Here is a 13,853-nt window from a genome sequence, read left to right on the forward strand (position 1 = left end):
TACTAAATCAGACCTGCATTTCAATAACCAGGGCCATTGACTTGTTTGCTCACTCAAGTCTAAGGACGATTGTGTGAGAGGCTGTCTGGAGCCACGTCTGGAGAAAGACTGTGAAGCCAAGGGTGAGCTCACTGGGAAACAGTTCCCAATCAATTCATAATGCCTGCACGGTGGCAGGAATGGGGGAATCGGGTAGATGGATACATAAGACACCAATCTCTCCTTTCTCCTCTCCTCCTCATTCCCTAACTGCTTAGAGAATTCCTACTCATCCTTCACAACTCTTTCTAGAGGAGACTTCTTCAACCTACACACCAAGGCCTCCCTCCTTGTGTCAAGGCACCATCTAGCACTCACCATCACAGTTTTCTGGCGTGTCTCCCAGGGAAGGCAGGGACTTTGTCTTGTTCACTTTGTTCTCCTCACAACTAGCTTTTTGCCTAGTCCATAACTAGAATTCAATAAATCCTTAGCAAATGACTACGTGATTGAAAAAACAAAAACAAAGGATAGAGCAAATACAGAACCAGTTACTGGGAAGGACAAGACAGCAAAACCCGGCCTCCTCCTCTCCACCATGCTGTCTCCCATGAAGATCCCAGGTCTTCCAAGGGTAAGGAAAACAGGCTGATAAATGAGGGCTGACAGCCAGCAACCCTCCCACTGCAGCCAGGCTTTGTCTCCAGGCCATAAACACCTCCTTGCTCACAAGAGTTGGACCCTGTTGGGATCAGCAAACAGCTGCAGCAACAGCAGCACATGACCTGCCCAGTTTGTTTAGGTGGCGTGTGTTTGTGAGGAGAACTTGCTCTGTGGTGTTTTTCTATAATGATTACTTGGAGAAATAATGTTATTTTCAGGGGGTGAGGAATACCAAAGAGGCTTATTTGGCAAAAGCCACAATCTGTTCACTTCTACTTTGTGTGCATATGCGAAAATCCTCACACTAGTAGCCAGGATTTTTCAAATCCACTGGGAAGAGACTCCAAAAACAGGTTGGGGGCACGAAAACAAAACCCTAGGATGACAAGCATGCAAATTAACACTGAAACCAGGCAAAGGACCAGTCCTGACATATGAAAACACTCAAGCCAGCTGTATGTAAGGATTAGGAAAATTCTAAATAGGGGAGCATTCTGCCCACAAGTTTTGTTAGGAGAGGACATTAACACCAGTCATTTATGGTCCTCAAAGCCCAGTATATTGGTGTTGGGGATGGAGATGTCTGCTGTGTTCAAAGGACAGTGGCACTGAAAACTCGGGACTCAGAGACACTCTCCTCTTAACTCCTCAAGCTCTCAGATAATCAACTAGTAGAGTCAAAATAATCTAATCATGGACTACTAATGCACATGGCAAAAACTCAACGGATATCCTAGTCAACAGAATTCTACATCGGCTGTTCTGTCAAGATGATAATGAAACATCAGACAATCTGTGAGAACACGATGCCAAGAAGAAGAGATACAAATTGGGCTGCTCCATTCCTCATGGAAATTAGAAGATTCTAAACTAATCAATTAGCTTCACATCCCCCGACACCTCCCCCCCACTCCCCCCCGACTCTTGTCTCTGCATTATCATTCCACTTCATGAAATTTCCTGGGAATCCACTTACTATTCTGTGATCATGGACAGCAAATGAAAATCAAGTTCTCTGCAGAACATGAGCGAAACTTTACATTGTAATGTAAAACGAGCTGATTAAGGGCACTTAATCCAAGAACAGCTAATTCTTAAGACCTCGAAGCAGAGTGGATGAAATGTCAGGAAGGAGGAATGCAGCCGGGTTCTGATCACACAGAAAAATGGATTCCGGCACTCGACAGGCTGCCTTATTAACAATTACAGTAACTAGGGCTGTTCTTGTCAAAGGAATGCCTAGCAAGTTAGAATAAAGACCCCATCTTTGGAGATCTGTGGTAGAAAGAATACCCCTCTTTTTAGAAAATAAGTTACTCCGGCCTTTGGGAGCATCCTAAAAGATGAGAGGAAACTCAAGGAGAATGGTTTATCTTTCTAATTTCATCTCATTCAACTTCTTACACATTGGAAGGTGATTGTAAACTCAGGTATGTTAGGAATAAGTTTATTATTAAAAAGTCATAAACACCCTCCGCTGACCAAACTCTTAGAAAAGGATTACAGAACTACTTTTTACTTTGAAGAATTCTTGAGGACCCCCCTAAGAACTTTTGTTTATGTGGGTTACATCCATCTATATTCATCACATTAGAACATTTAAAACTAAGACATTTTAAAAATAAGAATATCCAAGCACATATTAATTAGTGATGATACCATCATGTGTCATGTAGCCACAGGAAAACTCCATTGCACGCTTGTCAAAGAATAAGAGTGAAAAAGGTGAACAAAGGTCTTAGTATCATTTTGAAAATAGTTGGGACCTTAAGAACTCCCAGGGGTCCCCAGACCACTCTGAGAACCATTGACCTAGAGTCATGTCTGGTTGACATAGAAATGTGTTAGAGTTATAGAGAGGTCAACTCTTTCAAGAACCACTTCTGTCATAAAAACAAACACTCTGGGTATTATGTGTCAATAAAAAGTTTTTTTTTAAATGACAGATGCCATTGCTGTAAGAACTTTAATAAGTATATGTGAAACTTTCTGGTAGCTGGCAGGAAAACTGGCTCTTTAATCTTTTACAGTTCACCACATTTGTTTTACGGCCTCTGCAAGTACAGATGACTAACTGCTTCTACGCAGAGCTGTGCAGCGTTTCTACCAAGGGCCAGGCCTGTCTGGGTAAATCCACTCCCTTCAGTAAACACTGTAGGGAGGCAAGTCACCTCAAGAAGCAGTTTAACTCAGTGGCTAAGAGCCCAGGCTCTGGATTTAGACTTCCTGGGTTCAAATCCTGGCTTGGCCTCTTGCCAAGTGACCTTGCGTGAGTTCTTAATCTTCCTCCAAGTATAAAAAGGAAGAATAACAATATTTACCTGGTAGGATCTTCATAGGAATCCTATGAAGGGTTACATTTCTAGGACATAGTAGTACTCAATAAATGCCAGTTATCATTATACCCTCTTTTACGATATACAAGGCATCCCAAAAGTCTCAATACAGTTTAATGCTGAAATTTCAGAAATATAAGCATTACAAACTTACCTCAAATACCACTTATTTAGTTCTGTAAATTTTAAGTAATAAAATTTTAGTTTTTTGTTTCGGTGCCTCTGATTGAAAGTGGCAAGTGCTGCCTGAAACAAAAATTACATTACTAATCTCAGAGTGGAGCAGGGAATAAGTGTACACACAACTATTAGACAAAGGAGACTTTACCATTAAGACTTAATTCAATAGACATGGCTGTGGTCTGAACGTGTCTCCCCCAAATTTATGTGTTGGAAACTTAATCCTCAACACAACAGTGAAGGGAGGTGGGTCCTTTTGAGAGGTGCTTAGGTCATGAGGGCTCAGCCCTTATGAGTGGATTAATATCATTATAAAAGGGTTTCACAGACAGAGTGTGGTCCTTTTTGCCTTCTGCCTTCCACCATGTGAGGGCACAGCATTTCACCCCTCTGGAGGATGCAAAAACAAGACACCATCTTGGAAGTGGAGATCAGCCCTCACCAGACACCAAACCTGCCAGCAACTTGATCTTGGACTTCCCAGCCTCCAGAACTGTGAGCAAAAAAAATCTTTGTTCTTTATAAACTACCCAGTCTTGGGTATTTTGTTTCAACAACACGAAGTGGACTAAGACAGACATTCTTTGAGCACCTACTATATGCCATGCTTGTGTTAGGTACCAGGAAGATAAAAGGAAACAAGATGAGATGATTAGACAATAGAGGTGTACAAAGCCAGCAGGGGCAAGCACGGAAATAGATTGCTACAGCATGTTCTGCTGTATTATTCATGTCCAGGTATGCTTGGGGTGCTGGGGTTTCAGGTAGTGGGGTGCTATGCCCAGGATACAGCAGAAAGGAAAAGGAAAAGTGTTTCCTTCACTGACATTTGGAAGACATTTTCCCTCCTCATGATGTGAATTTTTCCTTTCACTTGTCATTAATTCTGTTCATCTGCAAGGCCAATCTATCTATAGCTTTCCTTTTGCAGTAGCTTTTCAATAGTGGATCTTTATTGAGCTTTTCCATCTTTGTAAATCGCAAATTGTCCTTTCAACATGCATAATGACAAGCATTTCGACCCACACACTCTATTTACATATCATAGCAACAGCCTCTTATTTAGATGTCAAATTCCAGCAACTAAAAACTCAGATCCACAAAACAGCAAGAAGCCAAATAATTCTCAAAACCATAATGCTTTCCATAAACTTCAGTTCCCTTTGGGCAGTCCTTCAGGCCATATAGCTGTTCTTTTTAAATACACATTTATAATGAATCTGTTTATCTGTTTTTCTAGCAGATTAGAAGTACAAAAATCAGGGGAGTCATTTGAAAACATGGTGTTTAGCTTCATGAATTCCCTAAAAGTTACAACCCAGGGCTACTGGGTTTTCCTTTCTTTTCTTTTCTTTGAGACAGCGTCTCACTCTGTCACCAGGCTGGAGTTCAGTGATGCTATCACAGGTCACTGCAGCCGCGACCTCCCAGACTCAGGTGATTCTCCCACCTCAGCCTCCCGAGTAGCTGGGACCACAGGTGTGTGCCACCATGCCCAGCTAATTTTTTGTATTTTTTGTAGAGATGAGGTTTCGCTGTTGCTCAGGCTAGTCTTGAACCCTGGGCTCAAGCAATCCACTCGCCTTAGCTTCCCAAAGTGCTGGAATTACAGGTATGAGCCACTGTGCCTGGCCACTACTGTGTTTTCTGAAGGAAATTAGTTTTAACAGAACCAGAAAGGACTAAGTAATATCCACAAAGTATAACAGACACCTAAACTCTTACATGAAGAGTTATGTGCCCTAGTAGAAAACTACTTTTCATTTTCTCATATCTCAAAAGATTGAAAATTACAAATCCTAGCACTTTGGGAGGCTGAAGTGGGAGTCTCTACTTTAAAAATTTAAAAATGAACCAGGAATAGCAGTGTGTGCCTTTATCCCAGCTACTTGGAAACTGAGGTGGGGCATTGCTTAAACTCAGGAGTTCAAGTCTACAGTGAGCTGTGATCATGCCACTGCACTCAGCCTGGGTGACAGAGCAAGACCCTGTTGCTAAAATAATAATAATAATAAGTAAATAAAAATAAAACTCTACATTCAAAATTTTCTTAAAATTTTTCTTAAAAATTCTAGTCCATGTGCAGAATTCACTTGCTTAAATAAGCTATCACTTATATCTAGTCAATGTCATCATGTTATAGAAAAAAGTTGAAAAAGGAACATATTATGGAATTACTGGCCATTGTTGTTTATTTAAATGCTAGAAAAAAAACTCTAAGATTTATATACAATAAGTTTTGAGAGAAGTTTATCATTTTTTGGTTCCTATAACTTTTAGTTATTTGACATTTGCAAACTAAACTGGAAAACTAAGAAAATTAAATGTGATTTTTTTTCTTCTCAGACAACTGAAGCCAAGACATTTTTGAGAACATGAATTTTCCATATGATTGACTTATTTCAATGCTTTGAGTGGGCATAGCTTTATTCTAAATTTTTATGAACTTTAGAGTTGATTCAGAAATTACAATGTGAATATTATATAAAATCAGATAATAATGTAGTACGTAAAATATGCATGGTGGAAGGAGTAAACTGTGTGGATTACTCTGGCCCTGCAAAACACAGAAGTGTCTCAATTTCTCATTTTCCACTGTGATTTTTATCTATTGTGTTATTTTGACATTTGTACATTTACTGGGAGCTGGCAGGATGAGTTGCACATGGGTGGCATTTATATTAACTAAATTTGGTTTTCATTTTAGAAACAAATTCCTCCTCTCTTCTTTTTCTCTGCTGCCAAAGCCTAATAGGCTTATAAATAAATACACAGCCCACAGGAAAGACTTGAGGAGGTTCAGGTAGACATTTCATTTGAATTTCCTGAGCCTGGTTTTGTCTTAACAGCCCTCATACTCTTTGGACCACACCTGGGCAAGCAAAGTGAAGTGGGAAATAAAATAGTTGGGTCAATGACGTCAACAACCAACGCCGCTGTCCAGAACCAAAACCTCACATTTCAAGCGGAGGCTGGGTGGGGAATATATATTTTTTTAACCTAAATCTTCTTCTCATTTTCTCCTTTTTTGGTGAGGGTAGAAATATCATGTAAGAGGCCTGTTACACAGATAACTAATGCGAGAGACACGTGAGCAGACGTCACCTGAGCCTCATTTTCCATGCCAAAATTCAGGATTTAAGGTCTAAAACCATAGAGAATATTTTAGAGCCAGATGGTTCCAGAAAATCTGAGACATGTGGCCACCACAGCTGTGATGTGGCCCACTCTCTCCCACCTACCCACCCCAGAATTTCTTACCCTTCATAAGGCAGCCCCTACTCGAGGCTGGCCAGACTTCTTCAACAAATGACAGACAAAGCAGGCTTGGTCCCAGTGTAGAAATGAAGTCTCAGAACCCACTGCTCAGCCATTTTGGAGAGTGAGATGAGGAGGCCACGCCACAGAGGCCCTCGGGCAGCATAGCTGCCATGACAATATGGGCCGGTGCCAGGAATAGGAAGGATCAAGTTAAATGTTTGTGATCCAATAACAAAACCACAACACGGGCCCCATTAAGCAAGGTTTAGGTAGAAGCTAATGAACTGAATCTAATTTTCTTTTGACCATCTTTGACAAGGAATAAGCTCTGCTATAGTGAGTTTCCTAGGCAATTCAAATATAGACATTACAGTGGGGCTCAATGAAAAAAAAAAAAAACTCTCTCAAAGGAGCTGATCTCCTCAAATAGACTCTAAGGTGGTTTAACTTGGAAGCATATATTTCTTTAAAACTCTTCCGTGAATAATCAGGAATAATCATCCATTTTAAAATACTTTTTATATTTCCATTTTTAATTAAAAATATATACACATACACATACATAAATACATACACATATATGTGTGAATTTTCCACCAGGAAACCCACACTAAGTACCTAGGGTTTTTCTGTACTAATTGAACACACTATCACACTATAACCCAATGGCCTGGCCACAGACAATAGCAGATGCTTCAAGAGAAAGAATAGAGCCCTTTCAGCCAGTTATACAATTACACGATATGACCATGTTTACATTATCAAAGGGAGGCAGACCAAATTACCTAGCTACTTCAAATTAATAACCCCATTTACCTCAATTATCTGGCAGGCAGGGTCTAAATAACCTGAGTAATTACTTCAATTCATTCAGATGGTATAGATTTGGCCTGTGTGTCCACAAGTAATTTTTCCTTCCAGTACACACACCTGAAACCATCAGCAAATATCAAAATGCACAACAGCAAACTCCTATCAGTTTCATCTATAAGCAGTGTAAGCAAATTCTCTCCATTATCTGGCAGATTAAAATTTGTTATACTCTTAATAATCCAGGTTGAGGTTTTCTTTTCTGACAAAAACTCACCGGACCATAGAATTTTAGAGCTAGGAAGTACCATCCCGGGCCCACAGTCTAAAAGCCAGCTCCTGGAAGCAGTCCAACCAGAAATCCAGCCTGCTCACTCATAGCACGTAAGGCAAGGAGGTCTGAAGCCCAAATGCTTGGGTTCAAATCCTGGCTCTGCCACTTACTAGCTGAATGGCCTTGGCAAGTTCCTAAACCTTGCCAAGCCTGAGTCCTCTTCTGTACAATGGTGGTAATAAGGGAACCTGATTTATACAGTCAGAACAAGGATTAAATGAGACAATCCACATAATGCACTTAGCATGCTTCTTGGCACATAACTACTATTGTTAAGCCCATACTATTATTATTCTTATAGCAGCACCACCTTTAATAGGTTCCCCCAAAGGATGTGTCCATGTCCTAATCCCTAGAACCTGTGAATATTACCTTATATAACAAAGGATGTGATTAAGTTAAGTACCTTGGGAAGAGATGCTTATCCTGTTTTATACAAGTGGTCCCTAAATGCAGTCACATGGATCCTTATAACAGACAGGCACAGAGAGTTTTGAGACAGACACACAGGAGAGGACATAGGCACATGGAGCAGAAGGCAATATGAAGACAGAGCAGAGAGCTGCAGCTACGAGCCAATGAATGCAGACAGCTGCCAGATGCTGGAAGAAGCAAGGAATAGATTTTCCCTCTGGAGCCTCAAGAAGGGGTGTGACTCTGTTGACACCTTGATTTCAGACTTCTGGCCACCAGAGCTCCAAGAGACTACATATCTATTGCTTTAAACCACCACATGTGTGGTAAATTGTCATAGACAGCAGCCCCAGGAAACTAATACACTACCTCAATGGGTGCAGCTCTTGTTTGACCTTTAAACTACAACTTGCAGATGTTAACAGTGACAATGATAAGGCCAAAGATACAGGTGCATAAAAAACTGAAACACCAAGGGCTAGTGTAAAGAAGCAGAAGAATGCAAGAGACAATGAGCAAAGAGGTTTGGTTGAAGGATACACAAGGGTTCGGGGAAGGAAACACAGGAAGCACGAGGCTAGAGCCTGATCCTGTAATGGTTCTCATCCACTAGAGATAGAAATCTACAATGCCAGTGCATTGTTTGTTTCTAAATAACGTGTTTATCCACTCAGTACTCTATGCTTTTTCTTTTTATTTATTATGCTTGGAGTTTGTACAACTTCTTGAATCTATGGGTTGATCTCTCTTACAAATCTGGGGAAATTCTTAGCCTCAAACACTGCTTCTGTCTCATTCCCTCCCTCAAACACTGCTTCTGTCTCATTCCCTCCCTCTCTGCTCCTTCTGAGACTCCAGTTATACATATCTTGGACTTTTCATTGTGTCCCACTTGTCTCTTATGCTTTTTACTATATGTTCGATTTTTCCCTCTTTGCATTTCAGCTTAAATCGTTTCTATTAACCTTTCTTCCAGATCACTATTCTTGTCTTCTGCTACATATGATCTCTCTGTTAAAACCCCATCCATTGAGTTCTTAATTGCAGATATCTTTTCCAAGTAATAGAAATCCCATTTTATTCTTTATATATTCCAATTCTTTGTTTAAATTTTTCATATTTTCATCTATTTTATCCATAAAAATTTATTTTCTTGAACATATTAATTAGTTATTTTTAAATCCCTTTTTTGCTAAATATAATTCTATTCACTCTGGATCATCTGTGAATCTGTTTCTATCATTTGTTTTTCTCTCATTTTTGGGGAATGGTCACATTGACATACCTAATAATTTTTGATTGAATACCAGACATCATGTATTAGAAAGCTGAAAAGATTTCTGATGAAGTTATCTTCCTCAAGAGATGGCTCTCCTTTCTTCTATCAGGAAAATAGAGTTGGGGATGGGGGTGCGGGCTGATGACCTAAACCAATCAGGAACTATTACAAGACTCAGGTTGCTCCTGGCTTACACCCTTTGCTAGGACTTAGCCCTCCTGGACTTCACTGAGAGCCTGGTGTGTTCACCATGCCCCCACCCCTCCCAACCTCCAAAAGCAGGTACTAAACTGTAAATCCTTATTGTCTCAGCACCAGGAGATTACTCAACACCCTTTCTGCTTTCCAAAGGGATTCTGCTTATCTTTCGAACCTCTCACCCCATGCAGTCCAGAATTTAGCAACTGTCTTGAAGGGAAAGCCAATTGTGCATTTCCGGCTCCTCAAGCTCCAATTTTCTCTCTCCACTCCAGTCCCAAAAGAACACCAAAAGCTCTGCAGGTTTATTTTTCCCAGAGCAGCAACATTCCGTCCAAGCAAAGCCTAGGTCCCCATTATTTTGTCAGCACTCAGAATTAGAAATCTCCCCAAAATAAAGTAGCTACAGATTGTCAGCTCACCTCTCCATAGTTCTCTTCTTCTTGATATTTTAGCCCCCCTACTCCTCATTGTTTCAACACTTCCCAGATTTAAACAGAATGTTGCTTTCTGTGTTTTATATAGTTTTTGTTGTTCTTCTTGGGATCATTAATTTGCCTCAAAATACCCAATCCTAGCCAGAAACAGAAATCTCTCCTTTACATTTTTCAAAGTGCTTTCATTGTCATAATTAGTTTCCCCCCATACAAACTAATAAGAAGAAGAAGGCAGTATTTTTTACTCTGATATTTTAGAGCACAGTTTGCTAGTGTTGGGCAAACTATGGCCCACAGGCCAAGTCCAGCCCACTGCCTGGTTTTGTAAATAAAGTTTTATTGGAATATAGCCATGTCCACTAATGTGCTTATTGTCTATGGCTGCTTTGGCACTACAAAAGCTTTTGCAGATTTAAGTAGTTGTAACAGAGACCACGTCACCCACAAAGCCCAAAATATTTACCATCTTTCCCTTTACAGAAAGTTTGCCAGCCCCTGCTTCATTTGAAGGAAACTGAAGCTCAGACACATTCAGTGACTTGCAAGTTAACTTTGGAGAGAAGATTGCATGTAAGGTCCCCTGATTCTTATTCCAGCCATCTCCCCACTCTTCTAATTTGCTTCCCATCACAATGATTTATTATAATCATTTTTTAAGATTAACACAACAAGGAGAGAGACAGAGGGGAATGAGTTTGAAGCAGACAGTCCCAGTAAGGAAAAGGGAGGTGTCTCAGTGAACACAGTTAAGGGTCTTTCTATTTTTGGAATATTTGGGGAATTTTGGCAGTCACCTTGGAAATCTGCTAAAACAAATAATGGAAGGCAACTATTCAAGGATGCCACTTCAAGGTAAAAAAAAAAAAGCCTTAATATTTCATGGAGGTTTTTGTTGTTGTTGCTCAGAAAATGAACATGTAAGGAAGAAAAATTAGAAGTATCCTGAAGAATGTGTTCAATTTTTATCCATTTGATTGCTGAACACTTTCATCAAGGCAATTCTCTGAGCAGAGGAAAAAAATATCCCCAACAGAGGATGGCAGCTCAGAGGGACACACACACACACACACACACACACACACACACACACACACCATGCCTGATTAAACAAAAGAATTTTTAAAAATCCAAAATCCAGTACAGTTCCAAACTTAACAGTAATTTAAAAGAAAGGCCACTTGCTTTCCCCTCTTCTGCTTAATACAAATACATGGTAATTTGCTTCTTTTTAATAATTTGTACAATCTGATGAGTGGTGCAATTTAGCCCCCGTGTCAATTATGGATGCTAAAAGTTTCAGAATTACAAGATCACCAAAATTATCACACCCACCAAAAAGACCTGCTGGGGACAGCTAATCTTTTTCTTTTCACTATACCTTGTGCAGAAGGCTGAACAGGGGATGTCCACATCTTGCCAACCCTGGAGCTCCATTTTCCCAGGGAGGACTTGAGCGGGAAAAGCAAGATGTAAGATAGAGAAAGACTAATTCATAAAAGTAAGAGGGTCATGCCCTTAAGAAAGAAACACAAACTCCTCTAAAAGGTGAGAAACAAAAAGCTCTTGGGCCTCCCTGACAAGATTCCATAGTTGTTTCTCTCAGCGCTTAGATTTCTCCAGAGGCAGAAAGGCAGAAGCAGAACTTAGCTCACATTTCTTTGAATGAGCCATTTAAATGCCCATCACTCCACATCACTCTCATGCTCTGAATTCCTCTGTAGCTCCCCAGTGCGCAATTTTGGGGTCCAAGCCCTTGAATGCAGGATACACCATGCACAACAATCTTTTATCTCTCATCACATTCTGTTTTCAGCCACTGTCTGCCTAGCACGTCCTGCTCTTGCAACGAAGAACACTTTTAACCTGCATCATCCTGTCATCCCAGCTTGCAAAGGAACAGGTACACATGAGGACTGCATTCCTATTCAGGGATTTATGTGGGAAAAAAGAAATCAGTGTTTTACTTTACTTTTAAAGATGTAATATCTATGAAATCTCTGTTGTCATTTACCTATGATAGTAAAAATATTGCAAAAATTACCGAATTATGAAGTATGAAGTGACCTCCAACACCACATACTCCAAATTCCTCAACTGGTGGTTTATGAAGCTCAGAAAAGCATGCAGAGGATTCCTTCTGCTCTCTGATGAACACCTAAAGGCCGTTTCAGAGAAGCAGCCATTACGCGCCTTTCCTTCTGGGCCTGAACTCAGGCTCCTTCCTAATTTAAGGAAAAAGTAAAACACCAACCATCCTCAGAAACCAACCTTCTTTACAGGCAGAAGTTTCTTCCAACCTGTTACCTGAGAATTTCAAAATCATACCTCGTGTCTGCCAAACAAGACTGCCAGCTTCTCAAAGCAAGAACTATACTGAGGTAGGTATAGACACTCATGTACACAGAGACACACAAGGACACACACATACACGGACACACATATGCTTCTCATAGCTGAAAACATGGAAGGCGTCCATCTTTCTAGACAGTGAGTATCTAATACAAGTCAAGACACAGTAATTACGCTACAGACAAAGGGAGGGAGGATAAAAAGGAAGGTCACTCTGATTGAAGAGGAGATGGTTAGTAGGGGGATGGATGCAAAAGCCAGATGTGGGGGAAAGAGAGTGGCAGGCCTAAGGTCAATTCTTATCTTGTCAGTATGGAGAAGAATGTGTTACCAGCAGTGTTTAGTCTAATGACGTGCGAGAGATGCACAAAACAAAAAGGGGGGTGAGGGTTTTGGGTAGAAGGAAATCATGATCGTAGTCCACTCCTGAGCTACAGGCCTAAGCCTGGGAACCAGTGGGAGGAATGAAACAGAGGGATGAATAGAGAGATGCTGGAAAGAATAATCAAGTGGATATGACGGCATTAGAAATGAGGGAAGGCAGGAGAATAAACCACAGTGCCTTGGTCTTTCAATTTTGAGGAACAAAGAGCCCAAGGTCAATAACACCTCACTTATGCAGAGGCCCCTTGGCTCACAAACTCAGCCATCCAGATGCAGCCCCCTCCTTCTCAGACTGCTCCAGTGCCATCCACGACATTCCACACAGGCCCTACACACAGGACATGGCCCCGGCTGCCTCCGCTGCCCACCACTTGTCCTCGTCTCTACTGGATGCAGACACTTGACTCGTTCGTGATCCTCAAACATGCCAAGCACATTCTTGCCCCCGGAAGGAGCCTTCTGTAAGAGAGTGGGCAGGGCCTGAGCCTCAGGGAATGCCCAGGGTTAAGGGGAAGCAGAGAAAAGCCCTCAAAGAGGAGTGGCCAAAAGAGGTGATGACGCTGCACCATGGAAGGGAAACCAGAGATGCAAAAAGCCAACGGCAGTTCATGCACATCAAAAGCTTCAGGGGCATACAAGTGAATGGAAACAAAGTTCAGTCGAAGAAAGGAATAAAGAAAGGAAGGAAAGAAGACAGAAATGGGTGAAAGCCTTTCACAGCAAATATCTCTGGCAGACAGAGCAGGCAGCAGACCCCAGAGGAAGGAAGTCTAAAAGAGCTTCGTCCCTCACCCCACCCGTGCGTTTTGGCAGCACCCGCCTGAGAGTACGCTTTGGGGAAAGACAGTGAGAGAAGCAGGCTTGCTCTTACTACTACCCCCAAATTAATTCCTCAGCAAGCCTTTCCCATTCATTATCGTCATCTTTTCTTCATAAATCAAGTCTGCCAGACTCAAAGACTGGAACATTCAGGAAGTGCTTACTCAAAACATAGAAACATCAATATGGAGACTGCAGACCCCAGAATGATAACAGGGTGAGCTATATTTACATCCCACGGCTGGTGACGCCTCAGCACACTTCACTCTCTAGAAATTCCGTCGGCTTAATTTATGTGGCTCATTCCTCATTCCCTTTCAGCTGACAGGCTTCTTATCTTTTTCATCTGGAAACTTATCCATAGGATTTCCCAAACCCTCACTGTCATTCATTTTTAAAGTACCTGCATT

At 41.1% G+C, this 13,853-nt stretch overlaps 1 protein-coding gene across 3 annotated transcripts in view; it reads right to left on the minus strand.

Annotated features, from left to right (window-relative positions):
• The window catches only part of RFTN1 (raftlin, lipid raft linker 1), a 203,177-nt gene that overhangs the window by 143,978 nt on the left and 45,346 nt on the right, over nucleotides 1-13,853 (minus strand). The gene's annotated exons all lie outside the window — the stretch shown is intronic.

The sequence above is a fragment of the Nomascus leucogenys genome, chromosome 8 (assembly GCF_006542625.1).
Source record: "Nomascus leucogenys isolate Asia chromosome 8, Asia_NLE_v1, whole genome shotgun sequence".
Classification (NCBI taxonomy): Eukaryota; Metazoa; Chordata; class Mammalia; order Primates; family Hylobatidae; genus Nomascus; species Nomascus leucogenys.